Raw genomic sequence first — 25,609 nt, 5'->3', positions numbered from 1 at the left:
GCCTCTTGCAGTCATTCTATCGCTTTTTCAGGTCCTCAACAGTCCTCCTCTGTGGGGCCACACTGTTGACGACATTCTCTACCGCCAACCATGCAGTTTTTCTCCTTTTGGCAATGCATTTGCCTTTCTCCTGCCTGAAGAGGTCACTGTAATTGTCAATGATGGCCTGGAAAAGGGCAACATTTTCATCAAATGAGAAGTTGGGACATCTCAGCCTCTCATCCTCCATGGACACTTGGCTTCCTCCCTGTGATGTCCCTGGTGTGGGTTCCTCCCTATCCTCTACCTCCTCCCCCCTTCTGTCCCCATGTGCACCCTCTGTCCCTCTCCTAGATGTGCCTGCTCTCTGGGGTTCTCGGGCATCTCCCCTCCGATCATCCCTTCTTTCTCCCCACTTCACTTGCTCCCTGACGGGGGGCCCACTGCTCCTCTTGTAGTCTCCTAAACTCCTCTCCCTGCCTCTCCTCTCCCCTCCAACCCTACCTCTCCCTGCTATCCTCACACTAAATCACACTACACACACTCACACTCATTTCCAGTTCAATCACACACAATCACAACCAAACACTCAGCCTATCACACTGTAAAAATCAAATAAAATGTGTGAGGTGTATTTGTATATGTATGTATGCACAATATGTGTGCAATATGTAAAAATATGTGTAAGTGTACAAGCTTAATCAGACAACAATGCAACCTAACTCCTCTGTTTGTGCCTCTCTCTCTACTCTGACTAATTCTCCACTCCAGTGTAGTGTATTGTAGCTCAACGAACAATCCAAACACACTGAAGAAAATGGCGGCTGCGCATGGGTTTATATATGAATTTTGAATAGCGTAATTACGTGTCGCAGTTTTATTTGAAATCTGTTCATTTTTAGTTAGCCTAATTAGCATAAAACTTCTCTTTATTGACACTTTCCGTGGAGAAATTTGCAGAAAAGCTGAAACAGGTAAGACCTCTGCTACATCGGTTCTTTGTACTTTTTAACATTTTTTTACTGTTGTCATTTTACCTTTTGTTTCAATAAACGGATGCTCTTATTTTTAATATCCCCTGCCTCGCCATTCTTGTGTGTGCTGTTTCGATATTGGATCTAGGAATCTAGGTTTGCAGGGGATTGAGTGAAGGAGGAGGAGCAGGTAAGCAAGGCGTGATAGTGCTGCTACACGCTGCTAATACAGACATTTCTTTCTGGAAAGAACACAGGAGGAATTGTTATACAAGGGAGAAGACACATAGTAAGTTTGCTTCCATTTGTAACAATTGGTTACTCATCACTTATCCATGTGGAATTGATGCATTGTATTGTATTGAATGTCGGATATATATGATAAATAGCATGCACTGACAGTCCTTTCACTGAGTGCTGCACTGGGGAATATTACCGTTTTTTTAAGCATAATTTATGTTTTCCATCTTAATGGGAGGAGAGTCCACAGCTTCATTCATTACTTGTGGGAAACAAATACTCAAGCTCTAGAGGTCACTGACTGAAAAAAACGGGAGGGCAAAATGAGGCGGACCCCAATCTGAGGGCACCACAGCCTGCAAAACCTTTCTCCCAAAAGCTGCTTCCGCCGAAGCAAAGACATCAAATTTGTAAAATTTTGCAAAAGTATGTAAGGAAGACCAAGTAGCCACCTTACAAATCTGCTCCATAGAGGCCTCATTCTTAAAGGCGAATGAAGAGGCCACAGCCCTAGTTGAGTGAGCCGAAATCCTCTGAGGAGGCTTATGTCCCGCTGTCTCATAGGCCAAGCGAATAATGCTCATCAACCAAAAGGATAGGGAAGTGGAAAAGGCCTTCTGCCCCCTGTGCTTTCCTGAATACACAACGAATAAAGATGAAGTCTGTCTGAATTCTTTCGTGGCCTGAAGATAGAACTTCAAGGCTCAAACCACATCCAAATTATGAAGCAACCTATCCTTTGAAGAAGAAAGGTTAGGACACAAGGAAGGAACTACTATCTCCTGATTGATGTTACGATTCGACACAACCTTGGGAAGAAATCCCAACCCATAGTGAAAAACAGCCTTATCGGTGTGAAAAACCAGGTAAGGATGCTCACATTTCAAGGCTGCCAACTCAGAGACTCTGTGAGCCGATGCAATAGCCATTAGGAATAGAACCTTCCAAGAAAGAATTTCAATGTCAAGCGAATGCATAGGCTCAAATGGAGCCCTCTGCAACATCTTAAGTAAGTTTAAGCTCCAAGGTGTTGCAGAATTTTGAAAGACAGGCCTGATCCTGGACAGAGCCTGAACAAAGGATTGAATATCAGGATGCTCCGCAAGCTTCTTTTGTAAAAGTACAGATAAAGCATAAATCTGTCCCTTTAAGGAACTGGCGGCAAGACCCTTATCCAACCCATCTTGGAGAAAAGACAGAATCCTGGATACCCTAACCTTATGCCAGGGAAAACCACGTTCCTGAAACCAGGACAAGCAAGTCCTCCACACCTTGTGATAGATGCGACGAGTGACTGGTTTCCTGGCTTGAATGAGAGTATCAATCACTCTCTTATAAAATCCTCTCTTGGCTAGGACTAGGCATTCAATCTCCACGCAGTCAGCCTAAGAGAATTGAGATTTTGGGAAAGAAAAGGCCCCTGAACCAGCAGATCTTTGCGACATGGTAACCTCCATGGAGGAGATGATGACATACCCACCAGATCCGCAAATCACCTTCTCCGCGGCCATGACAGAGCAATCAGAATAGTCGAATCCTGCTCCTGCTTGATGCGGGCCACTACTCGAGGTAGCAGTTGTAAAGGTGGAAAAACGTAAATTCAGTTGAACTCTCTGGGGATCCCTGGACCGCGACCATTATCTGGGCAGCTGGAAGATGAGTCTGGAAGCCATAAGATATATCTCCGGTGTCCCCCATCTGTTGCAGATCTCCTCAAACACCTTGGGATGGAGAGACCATTCCCCTGGGTGAAACGATTGTCTGCTGAGAAAATCCGCTTCCCAGATGTCCACAACCGGAATGTGGATCACTGAGAGCAACAATTGTGGGTCTCTGCCCACTCCAGAATCCGAGAAACTTCCCTCATGGCTAGAGGGCTTATCATCCCCCCTGATGGTTGATGTAAGCCACCGAAGTAATGTTGTCTGACTGGAATCTGATGAATGGGGATGACCCCAAGGTGGGCCAAGTCCTCAGAGCATTGAATATCGCTCCAAGTTCCAGAATATTGATCGGCAGAATCGACTCCTCTTGAGTTCACCTGCCCTGTGCCTTCCTGGCACCCCAGACAGCTCCCCATCCCTACAGACTTGCATCTAGGATGGTCTCAATAAGGATGTCCCCTGAAACAGGTGTCCCAGACTGATCCACCAAGAGAGGGATTATCTTGTTCAGTTGTCCAAGGAGATCTGTTGGGATAGATCTGAATATCCCCTTTCCATTGTCTTAGCATGCATTACTGAAGAGGTCTGAGATGGAACCTGGTGTATGGAATAACATCTATGCTGGATACCATGAGCCCAATAACCTCCATACACCTTGCTACAGATGCACTTGAGGAGGTCTGAAGGGCAAGACAGCTGGACACAATCTTGGAACATCTCTGATCTGTCAGGAATATCTTCATGGATATTGAATCTATTATCATACCCAGGAATTCCAGAGAACTCTTTCCTACTTTTATCCTCCATCCATGGGATCAAAGCAAAAGAAGAAGAGCCCTTGAATGGTCCTCCGCAAGACTGCAGGATGGAGCCTTAACCAAGATTTTATCCAGATAAGGACCAACTGCGATTCTGCTGGCTCTCACCACCGCAAGAAGTGTTCCCAGAACCTTCATAAAGACTCTTGGGGCAGTTGCCAGACCAAAAGGTAGGGCCACAAACTGGAAGTGTTGGTCCACAAATGCAAATCTTAGGGACCTGAAGTGATCCTTGTGGATTGGTATGTGAAGGTAATCATCCTTTAAATCTATTGTAGTCATAAACTGTCCCTCTTTAACTAGGGGCAGAATAGACCTGATCATCACCATCTTGAACGATGGGACCAACAGAAACTTGTTTAGGCACTTTAAGTCCAAAATTGTGCGAAACGTGCCCTCCTTTTTTGGGACCACGAAAAGGTTTGAAAAATACCCTAGACCTCTTTTTGCAAGAGGGACTGGAACGATTACTCCGATAGAGGAGAGATCCCTCACACACTCTAGAAAGGCGTCTCTCTTCTCTGGTCATGATGACAGGTTTGACAGGAGAAATCTGCCTCTGGGCGGATGAGTCTTTAATCCTATCCTGTAACCCTGGGTGATGACCTCCATAACCCAAGAGTCCTGAACATCTGTTATCCAAACCTCCGCAAAAAGAGATAGTCTGCCCCCTACGCGATCCAGAGACGAATCAGGGGCCGCCCCTTTTATTCCAATTTTGTCTCAGCAGGCTTCTTGTTCTGCTTGGCCTTGCTCTAAGATTGAGCTGGCTTCCATGAACCCTTGGACTGCTCAGTTTTCGCAGCAGGCTGCTGGTGGTGGGACTTATCCGAACGAAAGGGACGAAAAGTACACCCCTTAGACTTATTCCTCTTATCCTGCGGTAGGAAGGCATCCTTGCCACCTGTGACCTTGGATATGATAGAGTCTAGGCCTGGACCAAGAATAACTTTCCCCCGAAATGGGAGGGATAGTAATCTAGACTTGGAAGTCATGTTAGCAGACAACGACTTTAACCACAGAGCCCTACAGACTAGAACAGAAAAACCTGATGTCTTGGCATTCAGGTGAATAATCTGCATATTTGCATCACAGATTAATGAATTAGCTACCCTTAAAGGCACACTGAACCCAAATGTTTTCCCTGATTCAGATAGAGCATGAAATTTTAAACAAATTTCTAATTTACTCCTGTTATCAAATTTTCTTCATTCTCTTGGTATCTTTATTTTAAATGCAAGAATGTAAGCTTAGATGCCAGCCCATTTTTAGTGAACAACCTGGGTTGTCCTTGCTGATTGGTAAATCATCCACCAATAAAGAAGTGCTGTCCAGAGTTCTAAACCAAAAAAAGCTTAGATGCCTTCTTTTTCAAATAAAGATAGCAAAAGAACAAAGACAAATTTATAATAGGAGTAACTTTGAAAGTTGCTTAAAATTGCATGCTCTATCTAAATCAAAAATTTTTTGGGTTTGGTGTCCCTTTAAGGCCTTATTTCGATCCTGTATCTCCTTGAGGGGAGTCTCCACCTCGACCATAGCTGACAGAGTGTCACACCAGTAGGTAGCAGCTCCAGCCACCGCAGCGACTGCCGCTGCCGGTTGAAAATTAACCCCATGAGTTGAAACATCTTTCTCAACATGGACTCCAATTTTTTATCCATGGGCTCCTTGAACGAAGAGCTATCATCGAGCGGGATAGTTGTTCGCTTAGCGAGTGTGGAGATAGCACGATCCACCTTAGGAATGGCCCCCCACAGCTCAAGCTGTGAGTCCAGAGCGGGGAACAGTTTTTTAAAAGACGTAGAGGGGGAAAAGGACAAACCAAGTTTCTCCCATTCGTTTTTAAAAATGTTAGCAATCTTAACGGGGACCGGGAAGGTCTGAGGCACCACCATGTCCTCGTAAACCCTATCTAACTTAGGGATAGAAGGTTCCTCCGGCAGTTCCGGTTCAGGAACCTCAAACGTAAGCAAGCACCTCTTTCAGCAGAAAGCGCAAATGCTCCATCTTAATCTTAAAGTCTGGCAGTTGGAGGTCTAGATGTCGCCGATTCCGACCCAGAAAGAGCGTCCTCTGAAGAGTCGGAGTCATCTTCATCAGTGGATAACCTGTCAGAGACATCCAACAGAGTAGATGACCCCTGGGACGGATAGCTATGTTTTACCTTCACTTGCGCTTAGCAGGGTATGGTAAGGCATTGAAGGTCGCAGAAACCTCAGTTTGTAACTGATCAGCGAAATCTGGCGGCCAAAGGGCCCCTCCCGCAGGAGGGTTAGTATTGCCCTGGGGAGCTGCATGTGCAATCGGAGATAAATGTAGCGAGTGCACCTCTCAGGATGGAGAAACCCCAGAGGTGGATGGCTCAGTTGTACTAAATATCTTATTCTTTTTAGATATTGCAATTTTATTAAAGCATGTGGAACAGAGTTGAGCAGATGGATCAACCGGAAACCTCCTCACAATAGACACAATTATTAGTTTTTGTTAAAGAGGGAGTATCCTCTAACATATCAGAGTCCTCCATAGCTTGCACCTTTATTACGGACTAGATATAAATTTAAATGGCACCTTTATACTCCCAATGGCCGGGGCACTAACCACCTCCTATAACCCGGACCACAGAGAAAGCGCTTTGTCTCCTACAACCGTTGGTCAGGAAAGAGGAAGTTAAAGAGGCCACACCCGGTCACATGGAGAGCCATGCAGGACCGCCCCTGGACAAGAGAGAAAATGCACCAAAAAAAGGCCCCCGTTGATCTCTCACTAAAGTAAACTGACTGTTCACACATTGACAGAGCCTCATCTCACACATGTCGCAGCATTAAACACAAAAAAGAATATTATGCATAACCCCCCCCCCTCCTGTTCAATAGCCCCCTTCCTAAGATATTAACCGTTGACTCTATACAGATAAAAGGAGACACACTGTGACCCTGTCTTCTGGCATTATGTTATGTATATAAATGAAACGATCTTACCAGAATCTACGCCGTGGAACAGGGACACGGCCTTTCAAGTGTGACAGGGTAGTAGCATCGCTCTTGACATGGACTTGAGAGCAGAAAGCAGGCAGCAAAGCTCATCAATGCTGATTGATAATGGAGCTGTTAATCTGAGTCAGAATAGTTTAGCAGAGAGTCTCTCCTTGCATCTACGGACTCTAAGATTCACCCATGCTCTCACTGAGATGCTGACAGGACTACTTAAAACTCCAGTCCCATCTTGAAGAGTACTACTCTCCATAAGAGACTACTCCGAATCTTCCGACACTTCTTTGCCAAACTCCTGTGACGAAAGGCAAAGAATGACTGGAGGATGAGGGGAGTGGGGGAGGTATTTAAGCCTTTGGCTAGGTGTCTTTGCCTCCTCCTGGTGGCCAGTTTCTTAAAGCCCACAAGTAATGAATGAAGCCGTGGACTCTCCTCCCATTAAGATGGAAATGGTAACAGTAAAACAGTGATAACTTTTACTAGAAGTGTTTTTGCCAATACATGCATATTGTAAATATGTTTCTATTCCAAGATGTAATTCATTTATGTGTATTTAATTTTTGCCTGGAATGTCCCTTTAACATGCAAAGGCATTAATAGAGGGGCTCTTTCAAAGTCCTACCTTTCCCCAATACACACTGCTAGGAATTGCAATATTTGTGAGCTCTGTTACGTTACTATGAAATATTAAGAATAAAAACCTCTAACTGCCTTGAATACTTGAAGTTTATTTTAGCAGCAACCCCTACACTTTTCAGACCAAACATTTTTGTAGTTTCCTATTTTGTGATCATATCTATTTCATAAGGGATTGGGAAGCAGACTCTAGGGTCATCATAGTCATTAGTAAAATATGTTAAACAAACTATATAGGCAAACTACCTTCTGAAATGGTTGGTTTGTGCTTAAACTATGCACAAGACATTGTACTGTAAAATTATATCATACAAAATCATCAAACTTTCTATTATGCATATGAAAAAGCACATGTAAAAAAATAAAACAACATTATATATATATATATATACACATATAAATATAAAATAAATAAATATATATATTTTGTGTGTCCCTTTAAGAAAATCAAAGGAACATTTTAAAAGTTATGAAATTTTTTTTTGTCAATCCCCCCCCCCAAAAAAAAAAAAAATACTTGTTTGACTTTAAAGGGACAGTCTAGGCCAAAATAAACTTTCATGATTCAGATAGAGCATGTAATTTTAAACAATTTTCCAATTTACTTGTATCACCAATTTTGCTTGGTTCTCTTGGTATTCTTAGTTGAAAGCTTAACCCCTTAATGACCACAGCACTTTTCCATTTTCTGTCCGTTTGGGACCAAGGCTATTTTTACATTTTTGAGGTGTTTGTGTTTAGCTGTAATTTTCCTCTTACTCATTTACTGTACCCACACATATTATATACCGTTTATATCGCCATTAAATGGACTTTCTAAAGATACCATTATTTTCATCATATTTTATAATTTACTATAATTTTTTTTATAAAATATGGGGAAAAATGGAAAAAAACACACTTTTTCTAACTTTGACCCCCAAAATCTGTTACATATCTACAACCACCAAAAAACACCCATGCTAAATTAGTTTCTAAATTTTGTCCTGACTGTGTTGGTTATGCAAAACAGGGGAATGGGTAATAAAGGGATTATCTATCTTTTAAAACAATAACAATTCTGGTGTAGACTGTCCCTTTAGCAGCAGATTCCGACAAGCTATAAGAAGAAAAAAACAAACAAACAAAACAGCTCCAGATCCAGCTGCACATAAATTAATTGAGGGTAAAGAAGGGTTGATTTTAATAAAAAAAATACATTAAATATAAACATAAAGCATTTTCTCTTGGCTTCCATGAAAATAAAACTATTTCCAAACATGTTGCAGCTGTTATATGAGAAAATAGGCCAACAAAACTCACATTCCATATCTCCTGAGAGATTTCTGAGAAATACACTTTTATTCTTGGCTGCCAAAAAAGCAGAATGGAATTCTGAAGAATTTTTTTCTCAATGGATGACTGTGAGAAAAGAGATCTATTTATTTGCATAATAAATATAATAAAGATGGGTAGTTGTTTGAACAATAACACATTAATACAGAAGGGCTGATGAGCTCTAGATAAAAAATAAAGTTTTATTTATTTTAAGCAAACAGAACAAAAATATAATCCTATTGGTATTTTGATATTAGGGGAAAAATGTACAAAATTGCATTTGTCTGTAAGTACAAGGATTTATTAAAATATCTGCACATTTAAAAATACAAATATTTATAATGTTTAATATTAAACACTCTTGACATATTTTTTTTATTAAAGGGACAGTCTTAATTTAGATTAAAGGGACAGTCAAGTCCAAAAAAACTTTCATGATTCAAATAGGGCATGCAATTTTAAACAACTTTCCAATTTACTTTTATCACCAATTTTGCTTTGTTCCCTTGGTATTCTTAGTTGAAAGCTAAACCTAGAAGGCTCATATGCTAATTTCTTAGACCTTAAAGGATTACTTTCTGTTATAATTTTTAAACTAAACAACTAACATATTAAAGTAAATAAACATTAATTAAAACCTACTGACCTATATTTTCTCCAAAACGAAGTTTCATAACGTTCTAAAAGTTATATCTTTTATTTGCTGATGATGTCACGTTATCCTGCCCACTATTTTCAGCACTGCATGTTCAAAATACTTAAACCAATAACTTTGTGTTTAAAGCGCCATTTTGAAACCTAGGTATTGTAAGCGGATTGGTACAGAGCAAAGGATACCCACGGAGTGGGTTTGGAAAACAATTACATTTGCAGACAAGATTTCTGATATACGGTAGAGATATGTTAATGAAATGCTATTGATAAAAAGCATATTTGGGGTAGTTAGTTAGTAACAGGCAAAGAAAATATTTACTTACAGTGGCCCATTAAAGGCTGCCTCTGCATTTGACAGTTTTTCACCACTAGAGGGCGTTAGTTCATGTGTTTCATATAGATAACATTAAGCTCATGCACATGAATTTACCATGGAGACAGCTCTGATTGGCTGAAATGCAAGTCTGTCAAATGAACTGAAATAAGGGGGCAGTCTGCAGAGGCTTAAATACAAAGTAATCACATTGGTAAAACGTGTATTATTATAACTGCTGTGCTGGTTATGCAAAACTGGGAAATGGGTAATTAAGGGATTATCTATCTTTTAAAACAACAAAAGTTCTGGTGTTGACTGCCCCTTTAAGCTGCAAATAGCCTCCTGCGCCCCTTTCTATATCATGCAGCAGGAATGGTAAAAAAGTTATTTAAAATGAATATTGTTTCTGGTCACTTTGAAATGGCGGCCAAGCTGATGACATCACGATCTGAGCTGCATTAAAGCCTTCCTTAGTTACAAAAGACCCACTTATTGGATTCAACAGACTGTCAATGCTATTAAGCAAAGTGCATAGATGCAGCCCAGATCATGATGTCATAAGTAGGAGGATCTTGGCAGCTATATCTAAGTGACCAGAACCAATCGTCATTTTAAAAAGTAAATTTATGATTACCTGATAAATTGATTTCTTCCATGGTACGACGAGTCCACTGATTCATCCTTTACTTGTGGGATATTATCCTCCTGCTAACAGGAAGTGGCAAAGAGCACCACAGCAGAGCTGTCTATATAGCTCCTCCCTTAGCTCCACCCCCCAGTCATTCGACCGAAGGTACAGGAAGAAAAAGGAGAAACTACAAGGTGCAAAGGTGACTGAAGTTTAAAATAAAAAAATATCTGTCTTAAAATGACAGGGCGGGCCGTGGACTTGTCGTACCATAGAAGAAATCAATTTATCAGGTAAGCATAAATTTACTTTTCTTCTATAAGGTACGACGAGTTCACAGATTCATCCTTTACTTGTAGGATACAATACCAAAGCTAAAGGACACGGATGAACGGGAGGGACAAGACAGATGGTTAAACAGAAGGCACCACTGCTTGAAGAACTTTTCTCCCAAAAATAGCCTCCGAAGAAGCAAAAGTATCAAATTTGGAAAATTTGGAAAAGGTATGAAGCGAAGACCAAGTCGCAGCCTTACAAATCTGTTCAACAGAAGCATAATTTTTAAAAGCCCATGTGGAAGCCACCACTCTAGTAGAGTGAGCTGTAATCCTTTCAGGAGGCTGCTGTCCAGCAGTCTCGTATGCCAAACGGATGATGCTTTTCAGCCAAAAAGAAAGAGAGGTAACCGTAGCTTTTTGACCTCTACGTTTTCCAGAATAGACAACAAACAAAGAAGACGTTTGACGGAAATCTTTGGTTGCTTGCAAGTAAAACTTCAAAGCACGAACCACGTCCAAGTTGTGCAACAGACGCTCCTTCTTAGAGGAAGGATTAGGACACAGAGAAGGAACAACAATTTCCTGATTGATATTCCTATTAGTAACAACCTTATGAAGGAATGCAGGTTTGGTACGCAAAACCACCTTATCAGCATGGAAAACAAGATAAGGCGAGTCGCATTGCAATGCAGATAATTCAGAAACTCTTTGAGCTGAAGAGATAGCAACTAAAAACAGAACTTTCCAAGATAGAAGCTTAATATCTATGGAATGCATAGGTTCAAACGGAACCCCTTGAAGAACTTTAAGAACTAAATTCAAACTCCATGGTGGAGCAACAGGTTTAAACACAGGCTTGATTCTAACTAAAGCCTGACAGAACGACTGAACGTCTGGAACATCTTCCAGACGCTTGTGCAGTAGAATTGATAAGGCAGATATCTGTCCCTTTAAGGAACTAGCGGATAGCCCCTTCTTCAATCCTTCTTGGAGAAAGGACAAAATCCTAGGAATCCTGATCTTACTCCAAGAGTAGACTTTGGATTCGCACCAATAAAGATATTTACTCCATATCTTATGATAAATTTTCCTAGTGACAGGCTTTCGAGCCTGAATCAAGGTATCTTTGACCGACTCAGAGAAACCCCGCTTGGATAAAATCAAGCATTCAATCTCCAAGCAGTCAGCCGCAGAGAAACTAGATGTGGATGCTGGAACGGACCTTGAATCAGAAGGTCCTGTCTCAGTGGCAGAGTCCATGCTGGAAGAGATGACATGTCCACCAGGTCTGCATATCAAGTCCTGCGTGGCCACGCAGGTGTTATCAAAATCACCAAAGCTCTCTCCTGTTTGATTCTGGCAATCAAACGAGGAAGGAGAGGCAATGGTGGAAACACATAAGCCAGGTTGAATGACCAGGGTACTGCTAGAGCATCTATCAGTACTGCTTGAGGATCCCTTGATCTGGACCCGTAACAAGGAAGTTTGGCGTTCTGACGAGACGCCATCAGATCCAATTCCGGTGTGCCCCATTGATGAATCAATTGTGCAAACACCTCCAGATGGAGTTCCCACTCCCCCGGATGAAAAGTCTGACGACTTAGAAAATCCGCTTCCCAGTTCTCCACTCCTGGGATATAGATTGCTGATAGATGGCAAGAATGAGTCTCTGCCCATCAAATTATTTTGGAAAACCTCTATCATCGCTCTTTGTTCCCCCCTGATGATTGATATATGCTACAGTTGTGATATTGTCCGACTGGATCTTATGAATCTGGTCAAAGCCAGCTGAGAATTCCTCTTAATGATAAATTCTTTAATGATGAAAATGTACTCTGCACATTAACTCCCAATTGCTCTGGCATTGTAGATGTTTGGATTTTATGCTCCTCTTTTTAGATTGTATATAGGTTTTTATGTTTTATTTTTAATAATATACAGATGTTGTTCACCCATTCCATTTGAGAAACATTAAAAGACATTAGCCATAAAGAATTGATGTACTATGCCTTGTATCCACAAGATGTCACTGTTTCAATTGCAATAGCTAAGTTTTGTATGGAATGGGTTAATGAATAACAGGTGAATGACCAACAGGTGAAGGTCTAAAAAGCAGGAACCTGTATAATTAAAATATAAAAACAAAAACAGAGGCGCCACATGTGTAGATCAATAAAACCAAAACATCCAATAAAGGAGCAGAATAAGGGTACTCACAAAGAAGGCGACACTCTCTCGTGCCAATAGGAGCAGGCTGGTTTTCAACAGCAAACCAGCTGGCTGTGTGTGGATCTCCCCCAAATACGCTGGAAGTCTCTGTCTTCTGAATCCCAGACCAGTGCTCCTAATGATGATGACGATCTCCAGCCGAAACTGCAGTAGGAACAGGAGGAAGGGCTGTACTGCCCTTAGGTTACTGATATGAGGATAGTCACACCAACACCTGACTTATGTAAAAGTATAAAATCAGTACAAAATAAAAATACCAAAAGGTATGACAAATTACAGCTGGGTGGTAGATAGGTTATCACTACCCAGCTGTAATTTGTCATACCTTTTGGTATTTTTATTTTGTACAATAAAATACTGATTTTATACTTTTACATAAGTCTGGTATTGGTGTGACTATCCTCATATCAGTAACCTAAGGGCAGTACAGCCCTTCCTCCTGTTCCTGCTGTAGTTTCGGCTGGAGATCGTCATCATCATTAGGAGCACTGGTCTGGGATTTTCAAAGACAGATTTTGATAACACCTGCGTGGCCACGCAGGACTTGATATGCAGACCTGGTGGACATGTCATCTCTTCCAGCATGGACTCTGCCACTGAGACAGGACCTTCTGATTCAAGGTCCGTTCCAGCATCCACATCTAGTTTCTCTGCGGCTGACTGCTTGGAGATTGAATGCTTGATTTTATCCAAGCGGGGTTTCTCTGAGTCGGTCAAATGTATATATGGATAAGAAATATACTTATGTATAGATGTAAAGGAGTATCAAATGACAATGGAACAAATATCAATATTTTGAAAAGTATATAACCACACAAAATATATTAAATTCTAAATGTATAATACTATATGTTAGTTTAAAGAATTATAAAAATCAATAATCTGGGCAAATCAGATCTGGAAAGTCCAGCAGATGTCCTCAAGTGTCCCCCAATACTTGAAAAGGCCGCTCTCTGTCTTCACCCAAAGGGATGATGCAATTCTATGATGTCAAAACAAAAACAAAAACAGAGGCGCCACATGTGTAGATCAATAAAACCAAAACATCCAATAAAGGAGCAGAATAAGGGTACTCACAAAGAAGGCGACACTCTCTCGTGCCAATAGGAGCAGGCTGGTTTTCAACAGCAAACCAGCTGGCTGTGTGTGGATCTCCCCCAAATACGCTGGAAGTCTCTGTCTTCTGAATCCCAGACCAGTGCTCCTAATGATGATGACGATCTCCAGCCGAAACTGCAGTAGGAACAGGAGGAAGGGCTGTACTGCCCTTAGGTTACTGATATGAGGATAGTCACACCAACACCTGACTTATGTAAAAGTATAAAATCAGTACAAAATAAAAATACCAAAAGGTATGACAAATTACAGCTGGGTGGTAGATAGGTTATCACTACCCAGCTGTAATTTGTCATACCTTTTGGTATTTTTATTTTGTACAATAAAATACTGATTTTATACTTTTACATAAGTCTGGTATTGGTGTGACTATCCTCATATCAGTAACCTAAGGGCAGTACAGCCCTTCCTCCTGTTCCTGCTGTAGTTTCGGCTGGAGATCGTCATCATCATTAGGAGCACTGGTCTGGGATTTTCAAAGACAGAGACTTCCAGCATATTTGGGGGAGATCCACACACAGCCAGCTGGTTTGCCGTTGAAAACCAGCCTGCTCCTATTGGCACGAGAGAGTGCCGCCTCCTTTGGGAGTACCCTTATTCTGCTCCTTTATTGGATGTTTTGGTTTTATTGATCTACACATGTGGCGCCTCTGTTTTTGTTTTTGTTTTGACATCATAGAATTGCATCATCCCTTTGGGTGAAGACAGAGAGCGGCCTTTTCAAGTATTGGGGGACACTTGAGGACATCTGCTGGACTTTCCAGATCTGATTTGCCCAGATTATTGATTTTTATAATTCTTTAAACTAACATATAGTATTATACATTTAGAATTTAATATATTTTGTGTGGTTATATACTTTTCAAAATATTGATATTTGTTCCATTGTCATTTGATACTCCTTTACATCTATACATAAGTATATTTCTTATCCATATATACATTTTATGTAAGAGTTAAGCGCCTCCTATAGAAGCCTAGTGATATAGAAGCCTAGTGATTGTTCTCATCACGGTGACTTCTTTATTGCTTATAATTAAAATATACATGACTAAGAGCCTAGTGCAGGCTTGAAACATTTTATGTGTTATTGGGAACCAGAATGAAAGAATAAAGGTATTTTAATGAAGCTGGTGGCTGGAGTTTTTTTAAGTTTACGAAGCCAGCTGAGGCTACGCCAGAAGCACGTTGAATATCGTTCTCAGTTCTAGAGTATGTATCGGGAGAAGAGCCTCCTCCTGAGTCCACAAACCCTGTGCTTTCAGGGAATTCCAGACTGCACCCCAGCCCAATAGGCTAGCGTCCGTCGTCACTATGACCCATGCTGGCCTGCGGAAACACATTCCCTGGGACAGATGATCCTGTGACAACCACCAAAGAAGAGAGTCTCTGGTCTCTTGATCCAGATTTATCTGAGGAGATAAATCTGCATAATACCCATTCCACTGTTTGAGCATGCATAGTTGCAGTGGTCTGAGATGCAAGCGAGCAAACGGAACTATGTCCATTGCCGCTACCATTAGTCCGATTACCTCCATACACTGAGCCACTGACGGCCGAGGAATAGAATGAAGAGCTCGGCAGATGGTTAAAATCTTTGATTTCCCAGGAATGGAACTATTGTGAGAGGGATAAGTGAACTCTTTTTTACGTTCACCTTCCACCCGTGAGATCTTAGAAAAGCCAACACGATGTCTCTGTGAGACTTGGCTAGTTGGTAAGTCGATGGCTGAATTAAGATATCGTCCAGATAAGGCGACACAGCTATGCCCAGCAGCCTTAGAACCGCCAGAAGGGACCCTAGAACCTTTGTGAAAATTCTGGGAGCTGTGGCCAACCCGAAGGGAAGAGCCACAAACTGGTAATGCTTGTCCAGAAAGGTGAACCTGAGGAACTGGTGATGATCTTTGTGGATAGGGATGTGTAGATACGCATCCTTTAAGTCCACAGTGGTCATATATTGACCCTCCTGGATCATTGGTAAAATAGTCTGAATGGTCTCCATCTTGAAGGTCTTATAGGTCTTCTACACAGCGTAAGAACGCCTCTCTTTTTGTCTGGTTTACAGACAATTGAGAAAGATGTAATCTCCCCCTTGGAGGAGAATCTTTGAAATCTAGAAGATACCCCTGGGTTATAATTTCTAAAGCCCAGGAGTCCTGAACGTCTCTTGCCCAAGCCTGAGCAAAGAGAGAAAGTCTGCCCCCTACTAGATCCGGTCCCGGATTGGGGGCTACCCCTTCATGCTGTCTTGGTGGCAGCAGCAGGCTTCTTGGCCTGTTTACCCTTGTTCCAAGTGGACTGGTTAGGTCTCCAGACTGACTTGGATTGAGCAAAATTCCCCTCTTGCTTTGCAGCAGGGGAAGAGGTAGAGGGACGACCTTTGAATTTTCGAAAGGAACGAAAATTATTTTGTTTGGTCCTTGTGACGAACCAAGGTTATCCAACCCTGCACCAGTCACTTATTTTGCACAGAAAGGGTTTTCAGCCCCCTTTTCTGACACCTATAGGTCACAATCTAGACACACCAGGCAAGCTTGTGATTCAGTTTAGTGGGTGCAAGAGTTAATTCGCACTCCCTTAATCTGTACTAGACGTAAGAGAAATTCCCAACACTCCATTTTCAATGCCACCCACAATAAACTATAAATCCTATAGCTCTAATGCTGTCACAACTTAAAATTTATTAAAGGGAAAATCTTAAGGAAAACCCCAGACTTTACACATTAACTCTAGAAATACAATTTAGAAGAAAATAACCTAAATTATACAGTTCTAATATTCCAGTCTCTTTCAGTAACGTGGTTCAATTATTAGACAAAGGCCAAACTTAATAAAGGAATTATTTATTATGCCAAAAATATTATGTACAATGCATTATTAATAAAAAGTTGTTACAAATAAAATTACACACGCAAACAGTATTTTAAAATAAAAAGGAGAAAAACAGAATTGAATACTTTCCTAGTCTTCAAGATATGCGCCAGGGGCTGGCATGAAAATAATGGCTCCTTACTTCTGTACAGCAGCTCCCCTTGTAAGAATGACAATCTTATTGTTAAAAAAATAAGAGTCTTAAACCCTACTTTTCAGAGATCAGGTTGCTTAACCACACCCTCCTGGGCGGGCTAAGAAACCCCCCTGTCTTTACAACCTTCAATAGACTAATTTCTTGCCTGAATTTATACAATCCATTATCATTCCTGCTAGGTAAGAAATTTCTATATTTACATATTTAGAACCTTTTTAGTTTTATTGGGAGAATCGTTTTGATATCAAATATGCCATAGGTTGTCATATTTACCTGTTGTTAAGGTTATAACATTTTTAACCCACATATGTACATAATATACCAATAACCTGTCAGTGACCTGGTCAGTTTTTGTAATGAAGGGCCTGTTTTGCATCAGGCATTCTATTGACAGCTTAAGCCATAAACTTTATCCTGTGTATCTCTGTGACTAAGAGTTTCAGTGACTTTATGACCCAATGCATACACACTAACATTTGGTGGCTATTTAGGGGGTTCTGGCACTTCAAAGAAAATACAAACACAATTCTTCTTGAAAACAAATAACTGTTTTGAGTGCCAGCTACACAAAGTTAACTCCTTAGCAGCTGAATCCTGAGATATTTGTGACAGTCCTCATCTTATTTGTCTTATCCTGAGGAAGGGCATGGCTTTTCCCTCCAGTGATGTCTGAAATGTTCCATTTCAGTTCAGGCCCGAATAGGGTCTTACCCTTGAAAGGGATGGCTAAAAGCTTAGATTTTGATGACACATAAGCAAACCAGGACTTAAGCCATAACGCTCTACGCGCTAAAATGGCAAAACCTGAATTCTTTGCCGCTAATTTAGCCAGCTGAAAAGCGGCATCTGTAATGAAAGAATTAGCTAGCTTGAGAGCCCTAATTCTATCCAGAATAACATCTAATGGGGTCTCAACCTGAAGAGCCTCCTCCAGAGCCTCAAACTAAAAAGAAGCTGCAGTAGTTACAGGAACAATGCACGCTATAGGTTGGAGAAGAAAACCCTGATGAACAAATATTTTCTTTAGGAGACCCTCTAATTTTTTATCCATAGGATCTTTGAAAGCAAAACTGTCCTCAATAGGTATAGTTGTACGCTTAGCCAGGATAAAAATAGCTCCCTCCACCTTAGGGACCGTCTGCCACAAGTCCCGCATGGTGTCTGATATGGGAAACATTTTCTTAAAAGTAGGAGGGGGAGCGAACGGAATACCTGGTCTATCCCACTCCTTAGTAACAATGTCCGAAATCCTCTTAGGGACCGGAAAAACATCAGTGTAGACAGGAACCTCTAGAAATCTGTCCATTTTACACAATTTCTCTGGAACTACAATAGGGTCACAATCATCCAGAGTTGCTAAAACCTCCCTGAGCAATAAGCGGAGGTGTTAAATTTAAAAGCCGTCATATCTGAGTCTGTCTGAGGGAACATCTTTCCTGAATCAGAAATCTCTTTTAGGAGAAAACAGGTATAGAGTGAGTGCACCTAGTGTATGTATATTTAGAGATAAATAATTTTTCTCTAAAGTAAATAATTTTTGTAACCACGCTCTGTACCCTACAATTATTGACAGTTGTTCCTTCAAACGACTGTCAGGAGACGAAATGTGAATTAACCAAGGTGAGGGGAGCTGACGGTGTGGGTTGAGAGAGTTGTGTCTAAGTGTTTATCACAATATGTATTTTCACAGTATTGTTAAAAAATAAGAAATAATAAATAAGCTTAATATACAGATTGTATTTATTTAAAACACTTTAAAACAAGTTGAATATAAGTATAGAGCTCTATTACTTTAAAACATTAAAAACAGTGTACAATTGTATAAGGACAGCATTGGAGAATTATGAGCAGTCTTTATGATTTGTTTTCAATTTGTTCATATAATTTGATCATATAATTTGATTGATTTCGTGTTTTGTTACGAAAGTTTTTATATGAATGTTCTATTTTTACTCACGTTTTTGTCCTGAATAAAAAACTTTCTAAAGGCTTTTTAAAGAGGGCCTTAGTATATGTCCAGGATAGGCCATTGAGGAGACAAAGGAAATAGGTGACTGTCTTATGTTTAAGACGCTCCTTCTCTAAAAAGGTCAGAATTGGCAACTTATGTAAGGAAAAGTTGTAACGTTGTTTCGATTTTAGAAGATTCTTTTCTTTTCGTTCCAATTCTTAAATAGTCTTTTTAGGAGGAGAGACAATTTGTGTCTCTATATTAGATATGCTTGGAGAATTCGATATGCTTAAGGTTTCTTTGCCTTTTTCACTCGTAAGTGTGATGTTAGGTAGAAAAATGGACTCGTTGGTCTCCGAGACTTTTTACCCTTTTGATGTGGTAGATTTAATATCTAGGGTTTGCAGGAGTCTCTAAGAGGCTTGTAGTGTTTGTTGGTATTATCGTCTTTGGTCCAAATTGTGATCGTTGGTCTCTGAGACTGTTTACCCTATTGTTATGGTAAATATGATGTTCAGGGTTTGCTGGAGTCTCTAAGAGGCTTGAAGTAAATACAGGTAATTTTACTTTGAAGGTTCTGAGGACCGGGACAATTTTAAATGTCCGTAGAGGTTCCTTGTAGTGAGCTGCTTCTTCTTACGATTGTCAGCGTTCAAACGTTAGATATGGTGAATCCGTATAACAGTTCAAAATCCCACAGTGTGGGCATATGGTATCAAAAGAGGGTACACACTCAGGTGGGCAAATCTATCTATGAATCAGAAATCTCTCCCTCAGACAGCAAATCCCTCACCCCCAACTCAGAACAGTGTGAGGGTACATTGGATATGGCTAATAAAGCGTCAGAGGGCTCAGCATTTGTTCTCACACCAGACCTACTGCTCTTCCCCTGCAACCTATGCAGCTTAGATAAAACCTCTGTGAGGGTAGTATTCATAACTGCGGCCATATCTTGCAGGGTGAAAGAATTAGACACACTAGAAGTACTTGGCGTCACTTGTGCGGGCGTTAATGGTTGTGACACTTGGGGAGAATTAGGGGGCATAACCTGATTCTCTTCTGACTGAGAATCATCCTGCAACATAATTTTATCAGCTAAAATATGTTCTTTGCAATTTAAGGCCCTTTCAGTGCATGAGGGACACATTCTAAGTGGGGGTTCCACCACAGCTTCTAAACATATTGAACAATGACTTTCTTCAATGTCAGGCATGTTGAACAGGCTACAAACAAGCTTGAAAACACTTTATTTAGTGAAAAAAATAGCAATCTTAATAAACAGTACTGCGCCTTAAAGAGAAAAAAGCATACACGTTCTGCAAAACTGCTTTAAAATGCACCAAATTTTTCAAATTTTTGCAAGCAGACTCAATATGTGTAGTTAAGTTTGCCCCACAAGGCAATTTAACATTTAACCCTTTAATGTGCAAACCGGATTGAAATTAGGCCTAAATCCGTAAAAAACACCCCCAGCACCTTGCCACAGCCCTGCTGTGACGCCTACCTGCCCTCAGGGATAGTAAATATGGGGTTAAAGCTTCAATTTGGCCCAAATCATCCACAAGGGCCATCAGGAGTTGGAGCTTGCTGAGTGAAAACAACTGCGCATCTGAGGCGCAAAAATAGGCCCGACCCATCTCACTCGATGTCTCTACAGCCTCAAAGAACCGCACCAGAGCGGTTTTAAACTAGCCATGTGGGTTCTGAGACCCAAAAAATAAGCCAAGTGTACCCTCAATAAAGTTGCCCAAAAAAAGTTATTGCCCACTAAACGTTAACAGCACTCCCAGTTCATAAAACGTTTGCCCACAAACATTCAAAACTCAGTGTCAACCATTTTTGTAATTAGCCCCTTATGCAAGCTTAGTAATGCCTTTCTATAGCTCTTAGGGTTACTGCTTACCCTTACCCTCATGGGGATACTGTCAGCCTTTCTGAAATACACAGTCTCTCCAGAAAAAATGACTGAACATACCGCACTGCTATATAGCATGAAAACGTTCCTCAAACAGAAGTTTCTTGTACCCCTCAGCCTCTGTGGGAACAGCACTGGATCTTAGTTACAATTGCTAAGATCATCATCCTCCAGGCAGAAGTCTTCATCCATCTGCTGCCTGAGTGTAAATAGTACACACCGGTACCATTTAAAACAAAAAACTGTTACTTGAAGAAATTAAAAACTAATATTTTATCACCTCTTTCACTTTACCCTGTAGTACTTAGAGTAGGCAAAGAGAATGACTGGGGGGTGGAGCTAAGGGAGGAGCTATATAGACAGCTCTGCTGTGGTGCTCTTTGCCACTTCCTGTTAGCAGGAGGATAATATCCCACAAGTAAAGGATGAATCCGTGGACTTGTCGTACCTTATAGAAGAAATAACCTTTTTACTGTTACTGCTGCATGATATAGAAAGAGGTGCAGGAGGATATACGCAGTTTAATCTAAATTAAGACTTTAAGATGACTAAGGTGTAGACTGTTCCTTTAAGGGTGAATTAAAAAGCTTTTATGACTAATAAATGAATTAGTCGTTATATGGTCCCCAAATGATGTTTAGCAGGCTAGCTGGGAAATATAGCATTAAAATGATTTTATTTAAAACCAGTGGTAAAGATTGTGTACATGGGCCATTTTCTGTAGGGTAGCGGTCCCACCTGCTGGTCACGCCTGCTTTTGCCCGGCTGCACCCCCGCCGCTGCACGCGCATGCCCATGTACGCCCGTGTACACAAGCCATTTTCTGTAGTGCAACGGTCCTACCTGCCTGCTCTAAATAAAATGTATTCACCCCTAATCCACCAACCCCCACATTGCAAAGTACAAAATAAAGTGTTTAACCCCTAATCCGCCATTCACCCACATTGCAAAGTACATAATAAAGTGTTTAACCCCTAATCCGCCATTCACCCACATCGCAATCTACCTAATAAAGTGATTAACCCCTAATCTGCCATTCACCCACATCCCAATCTACCTAATAAAGTGTTTAACACCTAATCCGTCATTCACCCACATTGCAATCTACCTAATAAAGTGATTAACCCCTAATCTGCCATTCACCCGCAACGCAAATAACTTAATTAAAATATTAACCCCTAAACCGCCAACCCCCCACAACGCCAACTGACTAATTACACTATTAACCCGTAAACCACCAACCCCCCTCAACACTAAGAATGAATCTAATCACTAAGCCCCCTAACCTAACACCCCCTAAATTAACCCCAATTACATAAAATAAAAAAGACTATCTTCTTAATAAATGAATTAAAAAGTACCAAAATTAAAGAATCCTAACTTAAAATTTGAACAGCTCTCATCCTATTGGCTGTTTTGAAGAAGATCTTCACCGCCGGACTTCAAGAATGGTGAGTACCTATTTCTGGATTAGATTTAGGTTGTTGTTTTTTATTTTTTGGGGTGTTTTTTTTTTTTTTTTTAGATTAGGGATTTTTTATTTTAATGAGCAGCAAAAGAGAGGATTGCCCATACAAATGCCCCTTTAGGGACAAAGGGTAGCTTAGTTTTTTTTTTAGTGTTAGTTTTTTATTTTGGGGGGTTTGGTGGGTGAGGGGGGTTTACTTAGGGGTAATTGGTACTTTATTTTGGTCTAAAAACTGATTGCGGGGCGGAGCTGACCAAGAAAGCTGATGGCCGCAAAAAGTTAATGCTCCGTATTGAAAAGCACAATGATAGCCATAAATAGCCTTTAAAAGGACCACAACTTTGTTCATCTATCACTAAGGGCAGTAAGAAATGAATGGTCAAGCTTGAATCGTGACCAAGACTCCACATTGTGAGAAAAGAGGAAAGTGATCCTGGAGCTAAAGGCCTGCTCATCGCCATAGGAAACACACCACAGTATTGCATAGAAACTGAGCGCCAATCTACAGCAGAAAATGCTACAGATACCAATATACTGTAGCACTAGAGGCTGGAGCATCGCAGAAACCAGGAGTCACGGACATCTGGAGAGCAAGTTAGTGTCACAAAGTTCAATTAAAATCAAGCAAGTACGCACTACGCAAGAGTTTCTCTCTGATCCTAATAAGGCAGTCAATTAGAATTCTGCTCTGCGCAGTTGGTGACTTCCATCAATCACCTTTACACTGCCCTGAGGGATACAGAATTTGTTAGGAACGGCGCTTAGCCATATGTGCAGAGTCAACTAGAATGCTCTTATTAAGGCCTTTACCAAGGAATTATAACTGCGCCATCACTGCCTCAACAACTATCTTATGTAAAACCCGGCGTACAATTACAGGCAGACAGCTGCAGGCAGTTGATCTTACAGATATATCTGGAGGATATTTACTCTCTCCCCATCAGAAAAAAAAAAAAACTGATCGCTTTAGGGCAATGCCCTACAAAAGGCCCTGGGGGGGTATTTTGGGGGGCTTTTCTATTTTTTTTTTTAATTTTAATTTAATCTTAGTTTTTTTTAATGTTATTTTTTTTATTTTAATTTTAAGTTAGGATTTTTTTATTTTGGTACTTTTTTATTAATTAATTAAGAAGATAGTCTCATTTTATTTTATGTAATTGAGGTTAATTTAAGGGGTGTTACGTTAGGGTACCTAGTTATTAGATTAATTCTTAGCATTGTGGAGGGTTGGTGGTTTAGGGGTTAATAGTGTAATTAGGTAGTTGGTGTTGTGGGGGTTTAGGGGTTAATAGTGTAATAAGGTAGCTGGCGTTGTGGGCGGTTGGTGGTTTAGGGGTTAATAGTGTAATTAGGTAGTTAGAATTGAGGGGGGTTTGCGGTTTAGGGGTTAATAGTGTAATTAGGTAGTTGGCATTGTGGTAGATGTGCAATGAAACAACTTTGCAGTATATTTTCATTATTTATTTTGCCCCCTTTCCATGCAAATTATTTTGGATAATTTTGTTTATTTTTTTCCGTAATATTAGATTTTTTTTAATTTTAATTTAATCTTAGTTTTTTAGGGGGTGTTAGGTTAGGGGACTTGGTTATTAGATTAATTCTTAGAGTTGTGGGGGGGTTGGCGGTTTAGGGGTTAATAGTGTAATTAGATAGTTGGTGTTGTGGGGGTTGGCGGTTTAGGGGTTAATAGTGTAATTAGGTAGTTGGCATTGTGGGGGGTTGGCGGTTTAGTGGTTAATAGTGTAATTAGGTAGTTGGCATTGTGGGGGGTTGGTGGTTTAGGGGTTAATATTGTAATTAGGTTATTTGAGTTGTGGGTGAATGGCGGATTAGGGGTTAATCACTATCAGATAGATTACGAGTTTTGCGTTATGAGTGAAAAAGCATTGTTATGCTTCATAACGCTGCTTTTTCCCTAACGCCGCTATTACAAGTCTTGTCGGTATAGGTGTATCGCACACATTTTTGGCCGTCACGCAACGTCAGTACCGCACTTTTAAAAAAGTCCTTTTTCAATGGGACTCCCATAGCTCTGGTATTACGAGTTTGCCTGGGAGGCCAAAAAGTGAGCGGTACACTCTATAACCACAAGATCCGTAACACCATCTAAAGTCAGTAGTTATGAGTTTTATGTTACAAAGCTGTAGCATAAAACTCATAACTAAAGTGTTAAAAAGTACACAAACACCCATAAACTACCTATTAACCCCTAAACCGAGGCCCTCCCGCATCGCATGCACTAAAATAAAATTATTAACTCCTAATCTGCCGCTCCGGACATCACCGCCACTAAATTTTTTTTATTAACCCCTATTCCGCCACTGCCCGACATCGTCACCACTTTAATACACTTATTAACCCCTAAACCACCGACCTCCCGCATCGCAAACACTATTTAAAGATTATTAACACCTAATCTGCCATCCGCCCACACCGCCGTTATATTAAAACTTTTAACCACTAAACCGCAAGCCCCCCACAATGAAATATACTTAAATAAATTATTAACCCCCTAAACCTCTGACCTCCCACATCACTAACTCTACATAAATATATTAACCACTAAACCTAACCCTAACGTAACCCTGAACCTAAGTCTAACCCTAACACCCCCTAATTTAAATATAATTAAAATAAATCTAAATAAACCTTACAATTATTACCTAAATAATTCCTATTTAAAACTAAATACATACTTACCTGTAAAATAACACCTGGTTAAATACCTGGTTAAAATAAATACAAAGTTGCCTGTAAAATAAATATTAATCCTAAAATAGCTATAATATAATTATAATTTATATTGTAGCTATATTAGGGTTTATTTTACAGGTAAGTATTTAGCTTTAAATAGGATTAATTTATTTAATAAGAGTTAATTTATTTCGTCAGATAAAAATTATATTTAACTTAGGGGGGTGTTAGTGTTAGGGTTAGACTTAGCTTTAGGGGTTAATCCATTTATTACAGTAGCGGTGAGCTCTGATCGGCAGATTAGGGGTTAATAATTGAAGTTAGATGTCGGCGATGTTAGGGAGGGCAGATTAGGGGTTAATACTATTTATTATAGGGTTATTGAGGCGGGAGTGAGGCGGATTAGGGGTTAATAACTTTATTATAGTAGCGGTGCGGTCCGCTCGGCAGATTAGGGGTTAATAAGTGTAGGCAGGTGGAGGTGACGTTGTGGGGGGCAGATTAGGGGTTAATAAATATAATATAGGGGTCGGCGGTGTTAGGCGCAGCAGATTAGGGGTACATAGCTATAATGTAGGTGGCAGCGGTGTACAGAGCGGAAGATTAGGGGTTAATAATAATATGCAGGGGTCAGCGATAGCGGGGGCGGCAGATTAGGGGTTAATAAATATAATATAGGGGTCAGCGGTGTTAGGGGCAGCAGATTAG

The sequence above is a fragment of the Bombina bombina genome, chromosome 10, assembly GCF_027579735.1.
Source record: "Bombina bombina isolate aBomBom1 chromosome 10, aBomBom1.pri, whole genome shotgun sequence".
Taxonomy (NCBI): Eukaryota; Metazoa; Chordata; class Amphibia; order Anura; family Bombinatoridae; genus Bombina; species Bombina bombina.
Note: the sequence above shows the minus strand (reverse complement) of the source record.